General features: G+C 46.3%; 1 protein-coding gene and 1 pseudogene across 1 annotated transcript in view; one reads left to right on the forward strand and one right to left on the reverse strand.

Annotated features, from left to right (window-relative positions):
- aimp1a (aminoacyl tRNA synthetase complex interacting multifunctional protein 1a) overlaps positions 1-10,945 on the forward strand; it is a 91,664-nt gene that overhangs the window by 25,197 nt on the left and 55,522 nt on the right. The gene's annotated exons all lie outside the window — the stretch shown is intronic.
- LOC140377261 (uncharacterized) lies at positions 439-10,915 on the reverse strand (annotated as a pseudogene).

Below are 10,945 nucleotides of genomic sequence, written 5' to 3' on the forward strand. Positions count from 1 at the left end.
ATAAAACAACAACAACAACAACAACAACAACTATTTGAGCCCACTCCCCTCAGGCAGGAGGTTATGGTCCATCCGGACAAGAACCTGCTGCCACAAGAACAGTTTCTTTCCCTCTGCCGTTGGACTCATGAACACTTCTTAAACACCTGTTGCTGTAAGTATAATTTAATCACCCACTGCACTTTCTGCACTACCTATGTAAATTCAATTGTAAATTCGGTGTACATAGTAAGCCTATTTTTATTTTATCCTGTAGTAGATTTAATTTTGTTTCCTTAATACATGCCCTTTTTAATTTTTTATAAGTTGTTTTTATATGTAAAAAAATATAGTGGAAAGCAGTTTGAAAATATGAAATAAAGCTGTGTTCACAGTTGCACACATCTAAACTTGACCAGAAGTAGAATAGGGCCAAACCAAGTCGATCAGAACTAAATCAGGAGTGAAGTGTGAATACATTAATTTATTCATCAATAAATTAATTTAGAGCAGGTTCCCTTCAATGTCATGTTTCTTTACTGTTGGACTGTTGTGGACGTCTGACCAAGTCCATGTTTGTGCTCATTGAACTGGATCAGCGTTTGTTTTTCTGCTTCCCCCACAGCTTTGAGATTTCTTCAAGCTGTTGCTCCAGAAAGTGGCGTCTTGTTCTTTCCAATTCAGCAAATAAACCTATTATTTGTATAATTGTTGTAGTCTCTTTTCCCTGTGCTTGGGGCTGTGGAGGTGGTGTGGGAGGTTGTGGAGCCCTGAACATCTCCTGTCTCAGACCAGCTTTCTCTGCTGCGGGCGGGATCTCTACTCTTCCCTTTCTCTGTGCCAAACTGATATTGCCTTTTGGTTTGTTTTTCACTGAGACGTTAAAACTTTTCTGAGCTCGTTCCATTCCCTCGATCGCCTCGCCCTGGTGGCAGACGGTCGCCTCCAGCTCTCTCATCCGCCTTTGCTCCTGCTGTCCAACCCGCGATTGCAGCTGGAGAACCGTCTTGAGCTTCAGCAGTTCCTTCATTCTTCCTGATGAGCTGGTTCTGCAGCCGCTGGGTCCTGTCGCTCAGAGCCGCACCCTGGCTGGAGAGGGATGCCGTGCAGTCAGCCATCTCAGCCTTGGTCATAACGTCCAAGTCTGTGTCCTTTCAAGACGTACAACTACAGTAGGTGTAATATAACACTTTCTGGATACTACCCGCCATAAAACACCAAAGAAGAAAGTACTTAAAATCTATCTTTTGTCTTTGATGTAGCTAAGGCTCTGTTCATGTTTCTAATGATTAGACATCAGCTGGAAATACATACAGTCATTTAACAGAGCGCTAATTTGTGTAATGGATTGGTCATCTTATTTAATCCAATCGGCCTCTATCTTAAGTAGGAGGATTAGCTCATTAGGCCTTTGCCCTTCATACGGAAGGCCACTGTTCAATATATGATTTTTTTTTTACTACAGCCACACTTTGATTTGCGCTCTTTCTTTTGATCGTTATTATTCATTTTTGCATATTTGGTATTTGATACACATGCTAGATTGTACATATGGGCTAGTTTTCATTCATTATGCCAAATTCACTCTCACAATACTCCTGCATACATGGACGGTCAATCTCAAATTGTGATAATAATTGCCCTCTGTAGATGTTCAAACACTAAACTGCTTGTTGTTTCACTGTTGGTGTTATTTGTAGATTTTGAAGTAACCACTTCTTTCACTTCTTTTGCTAGTCAATCATCTGACTGGAGTTACTGGAATAACTGGATAATAATAATAATAACTTTTATTTATATAGCGCTTTTCAGTGACCCAAAGACGCTGAACATAATAAAAAAAGGGGGGGTATTTACAGACAGGGGGGACAACACGTACAATACACATTAATATACAGATAAAATGAACAAGACAGAAGAAGTAGAGAGAAAAAGATGGGGATGTAACAGGGGGTAGAAGAGTAGGCAATGGGGTAGAGGAGGCTAGGGGTAGGGGAGGTCATAGGCTTGGGTGAAGAGGTATGTTTTTAGGCGGGATTTGAATGTTGTGAGTGAGGGAGAGTGGCGGACAGGTTGGGGGAGGGAGTTCCAGAGTCGGGGTGCTGTTCGGGAGAATGCTCTGTCGCCAAAAGTTTTGAGTCGGGATGTTGGTGCAGTCAGGGTGAGAGAGGAGGAGGATCGGAGAGCTCGGGTGGGGCGGTGGGGGATGAGGAGGTCAGACAGGTAGGGGGGGGCAAGGTGGTGAAGAGCTTTGAAGGTGAGGAGGAGTATTTTAAAGTTTATGCGCTGCTTGATGGGGAGCCAGTGGAGAGAGCGGAGAACGGGAGTGATGTGATCACGGGACCGGGGGTGGGTGAGGAGGCGGGCAGCGGAGTTTTGGACCATTTGGAGTCTATGGAGGGAATGGGAGGAGATGCCAGTGAGGAGGGAGTTGCAGTAGTCGAGGCGGGAGGAGATGAAGGCATGGATGAGGGATTCAGCAGCGGGGAGGGTGAGGCAGTGTCGGATTTTGGCGATGCGGCGGAGGTGGAAGTATGAGGTCTTGACAATGTGGCTGACATGGGGAGTGAAGGAGAGGGTGGGGTCCATGATGACACCGAGATTGCGTACCAGGGTAGAGGGGGTGATGGTCGAGGTGTCGATGCTGAGTGAAAAGGGACCAGTTTTATTGAGAGTGGATTTGGTGCCAATGAGGAGGAGCTCTGTTTTGTCACTGTTCAGTTTGAGGAAGTTGAGAGTGAGCCATGATTTTATTGTAGAGATGCAGGTTTCGATGTGGCGAAAGGGGGGAGGGGAGGGTTTTGGGTGGATTTGGTGGTGAGGTATATCTGGGTGTCGTCAGCGTAGCAGTGAAAGTCCAGGTTGAGTTGGCGGAGGATGTGACCAAGGGGGAAGATGTAGCAGATGAAGAGGAGGGGGCCGAGGACTGAGCCCTGGGGGACCCCTGCGTTACTGGGGAGAGGGTGAATGAGTGACCGGAGAGGGAAATGAACTCTTGCCTGTTGGTGAGGTAGGATGTGAGCCAGTCAAGTGCAGAGCCCTCAACACCCAGTTGGCGCAGCCTTTGTAGGAGGATGGAATGGTTTATAGTGTCAAAGGCTGCGCTGAGGTCTAGTAGTAACAGGATGTTGAGGGCCCCGGAGTCTGCAGAGGTGAGGAGATCGTTGAGTACTTTGACCAGGGCTGTTTCAGTGCTGTGAAGTGGGCGGAAGCCAGATTGGAGGGGTTCATAGAGGTTGTTTGACTGGAGGTGGGAGTGAAGTTGGGCGGCGACGATGCGTTCCAGCGTTTTTGAGAGGAACGGCAGGTTGGAGATGGGGCGGTAGTTGGAGAGGTTGGCGGAGTCTAGGGTGGGTTTTTTGAGGATGGGGGTGATGGAGGCCAGTTTGTAAATGGAAGGAACATGGCCGAGGGATAAAGACTGGTTGAAGAGGGTGGTGAGATGGGGGATGAGAGCAGGGAGGCAGGCCTTGGTTAGAGTCGTTGGGAAGGGGTCGAGAGAGCAGGTGGTGGTTTTGGAAGCGGTGATGAGGTCTATGATATGAGAGGAGTTAACAGAGGAGAAGGTGGTGAGGGGAGGGAAGGGTGGGTGGTCAGGGAGAGGAGGGGGGGCAGGGGTGGGGGTGGTGATGGAGTTAATGGAGACGGCAGTCATGGAGCTGTTGATTTTGGAAATTTTGTCATTGAAGGCAAGGAGGAAAGAGTTGCAGAGGTCAGGGGAGGAGGGTGGAGTGATGTCCGGTGGCTGGAGCAGCTTGTTGACGGTGGAGAACAGGGTGCGAGGGCTCCGGTGGGAGCTGTTGATGAGGGTGGAGAGGTGGGCAGATTTGGCGGCTTGGAGAGCGTCACGGTAGGAGGAGATGTGTAATTTGAAAGCTTCGGCGTGGACGGTGAGGCGGGTTCTTTTGAGGAGTCGTTCGAGTTGGCGGCCAGTCTGCTTCATGGTGCGGAGTTCAGGGGTGTACCAGGGGGCGGGGTTGATGTATGAGACGGAGGAGGTTTTCCAGGGGGCTAGGGAGTCAAGGGAGTCGGAGAGGGTGGTGTTGAGCATGACAGCATAGTCGTCGGGGGAAGAGGGGGGGGAGTCAGGGGGGAAAGCAGAGGATATGAGCTGGGAGAGCGTGAGGGGGTTGACTGACTTGATATTGCGGTAGGTGATGGTGCGTTTTTTTGGGGTTGTGGGGCGAGGGTAGGGGGGCGGAGAAAAGGATGCAGAGATGATCAGAGAGTGGGAAGGGGAGGGGGTGAGGCTTAGATATGGGTAGGAGAGAGGAACAGACTAAGTCCAGAGTGTGGCCTTTGGTATGGGTGGGGAAGTCAATATGTTGGGTGAGATGGAAGCAGTCCAGGAGAGAGAGGAAGTCGGATGTCAGTGGGGCGTTGGGGCAGTCAATGTGGATGTTGAAGTCACCAGTGAGTAGGAGGCGGGCAGAGAGAGAGGATGCGATGGTGAGGAGTTCAGACAATTCAGTGAGGAAAGAGGGGTGGGGCTTTGGGGGACGATAGATCAGGATAGCGGTGATAGAGTTGGGGAGGGAGAAGGCGAGGTATTCAAATGATGAGATGGATGGAAGGTTGAGGTTCAGTTCAGTGATGGATGTAGATTTTTTATGAATAACAGCAAGACCTCCCTCACGCCCAGAGAGGCGGGGTTTGGCAGTGTAAGTGTAGTTGGAGGGAGTGGCTTGGTTGAGAGCATAGAAGTCCAGGGGCTGTTGCCATGTTTCACAGAGGAGAAGCAGATCAATGTTATTGTCCAGTAGCAGTTCAGATATAACAGGTGATTTGTTGGCGAGGGAGCGGCAGTTCAGCAGTGCAAGGGAGATGGATGGGGGCGCGGAGATGGATGGGGGCGCAGGGGTGGGGGGGCGGAGGTTGCTGAGGTTGGCAGTGCGGCAGGTGGGGGTGACGGGGGGGCGAAAACTAGTCCAGAGTGAGGGGATAGGTGAGCCGTCGTTGGAGTGTTGGTTATGGGAGAGACCAGAGCCCCTGTGGATGTAGCGGGGCCGGCGAAGGATCCCAGCTGAGCTAGCTGCAGAGGCAGCAGCAGCTGGGAGACGGTGGTTATGGTTGAGGAGGTGAAGGTCAGCAGCGGTGTAGGTGAGTAAGCGAGAAGTTTGTGGAGCGGTGGCCTGAAGGCGCGGGAGTGATAGTCCGAGGAGGAGATGGAACGTAGCAGCAGATGAGAGTAATCCAGTTAGTATGTTGGCGGTGGCTAGAGGCTGGTTAACTAGAAGCTGGTGGGCAGAGAGTTGTGAAAAAGCAGCAGTGGACCGGGTGTTGAAGCTGGTGGAGTGAGTGGCGTTGGTTGCCCCAGACCTTGTCTGCACGGCAGGGAGGCCCCGCGATACCATGACGGACCTCAGCAGGTGTTAAGCCAGCTGTTAGCTGGCGGCTAGGGCAGTAGATAGTCCAGGAGTGAGGGAGGAGATGAGTGATGGACGGTGCAGTAATGTCCGATGAAGTTAAGGAACAGGGATGTAGACAGAAGACAACACAGAGACGCGGGAACAAAACAAAACAATGGAAACGACTAACAAAACAAAGACGTTGGGACAGAAGCGGCAGTCCACATACCAGACGCCGGCGTTGCTCTAGCCCAATCAAGACGCATTTGAGTCCAGTTTTGTGACCAGATCGCCCCCGTCTGTGGAGCGGGGAAAGCAGAGAAACGGGGCTGTACCTTGGTTGTATGGGGCTGCTTTTCTCCGGGTGGAGCCGGTGCCCCGCTCTCCGTGTCTGCTCCTGTGGCGGGCTGGGGCCACACCTTCGCCCAGGTACAGACCTCCGGGGCGGCGGGTGCGGGAGCGCGGAGCCGGTGTTCGGGCGTGGAAACGCCGGTGCAGCGGAGGAGAAGCGGAGCCGCGTGCGGCTCGTGGCGGTGCGTGCCGCTCGTGGTGAAGGCGGTGACCTGGATGTTGGTATCTGCTCATAGGCCTATGGAAGCTGAAGAGTAAAAGTACCTTCAAACAAGGAAAGGATTGTTGGCAACAGTGTGAAGATGTAGAGCCAACTTCCTCAAAAAACTGATAAAGTCATCAGATCATGTGTGGCCTAGTAGGTGCTTCATTTCAAATGAATGGGGAAAACATATCTTATTTTCAAACCATGGAGAGGAGGAAGTATGTTGAAGATTGAAGATATACACATAAGATTCCTTTCCATTGCTTTCCTTATGCAAATCTCATTTCACCCACTTTCTTCTGAATTTTCTGGTACGATCGGCCTACCCTTTCAATATACCAGTCGTCCTGACATTTTTGATACTTTTTGTTTGTTTTTTTGAAAAAAATAATTATTATTATTATTTAAATTAAAAAAAAATAGGGAGAGAGAGAGAGAGAGTGAGAGAAAGAAAGACTTCTGATGAAACTTGGTGCTGCTGTTGCTTCGCTTCTCCTCTGCAAACCACAGGTTTATTCAGACCTCTAAAAGAAGCTCCTGTCCACTCTGGTTCTAAAAGCTCATGTTAGAGAGCGGAGCATGAACGGGCTTCTGAACACGGCCAGAGACTGAGCTGCTGCGGCTAAAGAAGAATCATGCACTGTAAATTCAGCCAAGCTTCAGCAGCAGAAATGAGGTGAAAACTGGCTTATTTGGATATATTTGAGAACAATTCATATATAGTGGTGACACACGGTCATTTTAAAATTCTATTGGCCAATCACTGATTACCTTCATCGCCCCTGCTGTACTGGTGTGATCCAGAAAATGAAGCTCAATGGAAAATGTTGAGTCTGGTGTGGTCCCAGAGGTTCCTGTACAGGCCTCACTGGCAGACCCAACGGTTGGGTCAAATGGAGGAGAAAAAACTAAATAAAGAGTTTAAAATCTTGAACTGGTTGACATATCATCTAAGTTTTGTACCGAACGGAACAAACAGCATCTGAACTGGATCTGGATTACAACATTTATAAAATATTTTTACCAGATTGTAAATAAAATGAAAAGCTTTGACAACCCAAAAGAATCATTTGACTTAGAGAAACCGGACATTTAAGAATTAATAACACCCAGGAAATTAGGGAAAACAACGCTGACGATTATAAAACCCTGATTGATATTTTTATTAAAACATTTCAAATGGAATAATATTTAAAATATAAAAACGATATAATATCTGGACTGCCATTCTACTAAATTAAATGCAGATAAATGGGAAAGACATTTAGGCGTCTTGTACAATGACCTTTAATAGGCTACAATGTATCGCTGATCATCACAACCGACCAATCTCCTGGGCATTCACTGATGACAGACGCACTGCAGTTGCTCCTGATGAGCTGCGATGGCTTGCTCAGCCGGCTGGTCCCGTTTGGACCTCACAAGCTTTTTGTTAAAACATTTAATCTCAAACAAAGCTATTGTTACAGACTCTAGTCCAAAATTAGCCAGTTTAATAAATAATAATTCAAGCAGTAGACCAGACTGAGCTGAATTGAAAAAAAAGGTCTGTTCAGGGTGATGAGGATGGGACCAGTTGTAGTATTTGCATGGAAACAAACACATATTGGAGTCAGAGGAATCAAAGTTATGTCAAATGGACACAAAAGCTATTTTCAAACAAAACGTAGCAAAAATGTCATGACGACTGGTATATTGAAAGGGTTGGCCAATCGTACCAGAAACTTCAGAAGAAAGTGGGTGAAATGAGATTTGCATAAGGAAATCAATGGAAAGGACTTTTACATGCATTTCTTAAATCTTCAACATACTTCCTCCTCTCCGTGGTTTGAAAATAAGATGTTTTCCCCATTCATTTGAAATGAAGCACCTACTAGGCCACACATGATCTGATGACTTTATCAGTTTTTTGAGGAAGTTGGCTCTACACCTTCACACTGTTGCCAACAATCCTTTCCTTGTTTGAAGGTACTTTTACCTTACAGCTTCCATAGGCCTATGAGCAGATACCAACATCCAGTTATTCATGTTATGCCAGTCAGATGATTGACTAGCAAAAGAAGTGGTAACTTCAAAACCAAAAATGTGACTGACCGTGGATAAACCAGTTACATGTCTACCCGGAGACATTTTGAGTTATTCACAGATTCTGAAAGTGTGAATTCAAAGCTTTCCAATGATGTCTCACTCATGTAGATCTGATAATATTTGAGTACGTTGTGGTCATTTGAATGTATACAACTCTCAAAACCTTTCACTGAGAAAACTGCCTCTAAATATTCTCACCTGAGTGAGGCCAGAGTCACAGGGGGGCTCATTTGCATCTCATTGAGATAAGCCCTTCCCCCTGTCACTAAAGACTCAAGAGGAGTGTTGTTTTTGATGTGAACTGGACTTGAATCAGAATTAGAAGTTACTATATTAAAATGGAAATACTTGGATCAAAGAATCAGAATCAGAATCAAAATAGGGTTTATTGCCATTTGTCGATAAACAGAATTCACAGGTGATTCAGTGCAACACAAACAACAAAAGATAAGATAAGATAGCCTTTAATGTCCACACATGGGGAAAGGACAGATAACTTATAGGAAGTTTAAAAAACACTCTTAATAGAAGAACTCTTATAAATCACAAATTTGGGGGAAAAAAATTAAAACCCTGTTTTCTCAGTTTGGTCGGGGCCGACATGTTCCGACATGTTCCGGCATTTACGGCGCTTCGTCACATATTAAATAATATTTGCACATCTCAATGAAATAGCAATAAAGTGTCCATGAAAGAGCAAGCAACATAATTTTTATTTTGTCCAAAAGATAGCGCTGTGACTGATTTGAGAGTTTGCAAAGTCTGTGGTGTCTTTTGGGTGGGATCGGACGGCTGAATCAGCCCCAACCATACCGCAGGTGGCTCATGTTGAAGGATTTGTAAAATTCAGTGTATCAGTTCTGGTTCCGGGTCCAGGCTGGTCTCAGCTCGCCGTCAATTCAATCTTTTGATCTGGTACCCCACTGGGCACACCTGGCCTGCGGTCAATAGACAGGACCATCAGTTAAATACCCAAACATTAGCTAGCTTCTATGTCATTTAGTTCATCTCTTTAAATTAACAAATAATGCAGTAAATAAATACATTATATAAATACCTTTCGTTAAGATAAATAACCGGTTGGTACGGGTAATGAGTATATATATAAATATCAACAATCAAATCAATATGTAGCACAACAACAAGAAAACACAGACAGACAATTCAGACAGACTCACCAAATTCCACGTTTTCCTGTGCTCTAAAAATCCAGCATCGGCAGCGGTTGATAAGGCGTCTATGAACATACACTCGAGTTTAAAACCTGCGCACATTAAAGTGATTAAAAGCGGGTGTTTTACTCGCAAAGCTTACCTGGTTCAGCCGTCCTGTCGTCTCTCCCAACACCGTGCACGGAGAAGCTGATATTGGCCAGGCAAGCGCGTGATTGGTTCGAGTGACGCAGTGCGTGCGTGACGTGCAACGTACGTAAGCCACGTGATCAGAAGTGATATCGGGAGTTGTAGTTTTTTTTTCTATTCGGAGCTAAAAGCCGGTTTAGCCACGAAAACTAACGCAAAGCACCATAAAACACACATAAAGCACGACCCACACAACCCACGGGTAAAGAAATACAACATAAGTATATACTTAATATAACACACACAAAGCATGCATGCATGCAGGGATCTTGTGAGTACTTACGCCAGGCACTTTCTTTTCGTGGATCTTTTTTCTTTTTCATCATTTTATACTACGTATTCCATCTTCAACACCACGGAATGTGACGGTGTTTTAAGTAGCCATGTGGCTAGCAGTTGATTGGCCAAAAAATATCAACAATGCGCTGGCTAGAAAAGGTGACGCCCCCCAGGAGCACTGGAAAAAGACCCGAAAACTACCCATTTTTAACAGCTTAATGTATACGTTTAAGACAACCAATAGTGTTATCTGAAGCACACCGGGGCTCCTTCATAACTTCAACTTGCACATTCTGCAAAAAAACGAAAAAATCACGCATTTGAAAAAAAAAAACTTTTTTGGGCTTTATCTCAGTTTCACCGAGGCCGACATGTTCCGGCATTTACGGCGCTTCGTCACATATTTGGGTGACGTCAGCTGCACATGTAGGAGACCCCTGCGAGCCAGGTCTTTGCCATGGAAACGCAGACCGCCATTAACAGAATGTTGCACTTATAGAAGAACCTTAATGGTAACATATAGACGCATGTAGTAAACATTGCCCATTTACTTCAAACATATAACCTTTGAGCAATAACTATCTCCAGGCATAACCATTTTAATTTCTAAACATTCGAAAGGCTAGGCTGGCCTAATCTTTCATAGGTAAATATCACTCTCTTTTTTCTTTGTCTGAAAGGATACTGTTTTGCTGGGGTGCAGGCAGGACCCTCGTGGTCACTGGAGCCGGACTCTGACGACACATCACCCTGGCCCATGTCTGTCCCAGCCAGGTCATCTGGCGCCACTGCATTGTCGGCCTCTGCGTTGTCTTCCCTTATTGTGTCGTCATCCGTCTCATTGTCTTCCCTTTGAGTCGTGTCATTGTCCGGATAAAACTCATGTGCTTCAGCTCTCAGTTGACTGTCGCTTTGAGCATCATTTCCAGCTTTCAGTCAGATTATGGCGTACCAGCCATTTTCATTCTCTTCGGCTGTGCTGTCTTGAGTGTCAACATGGCTTGACTTCTTTTATTCCTTTTTGTTTTTCCTGAGTTTTTATCGGGAGCCACCACAGTATCCACAGGGAGAAAATCAAATGGCAACAGCATATTTCTGTGCATTATTGGGATGCGTCTTTTGCCATTTTCAGGTGTCATTTCATACACGGGACTGTCTTGATGTTTGAGTTACTACATACATTCGATCTTCCCAGAATGATCTCAATTTCCCTGGCCCACCTCTCTTTGTTAGGTTTCTGACCAGTACTCTGGATCCATGGAGTAACTCAGCTCCCTGAAGGCCAGTTTGTAAGCTTCAGTCATTCTTGCCTTCCAATTTTCAGCATAGTCTTA

Source organism: Eucyclogobius newberryi, unplaced genomic scaffold, assembly GCF_026437365.1.
Source record: "Eucyclogobius newberryi isolate DKJ021-1_F unplaced genomic scaffold, fEucNew1.0.hap1 SCAF_4, whole genome shotgun sequence".
Taxonomy (NCBI): domain Eukaryota; kingdom Metazoa; phylum Chordata; class Actinopteri; order Gobiiformes; family Gobiidae; genus Eucyclogobius; species Eucyclogobius newberryi.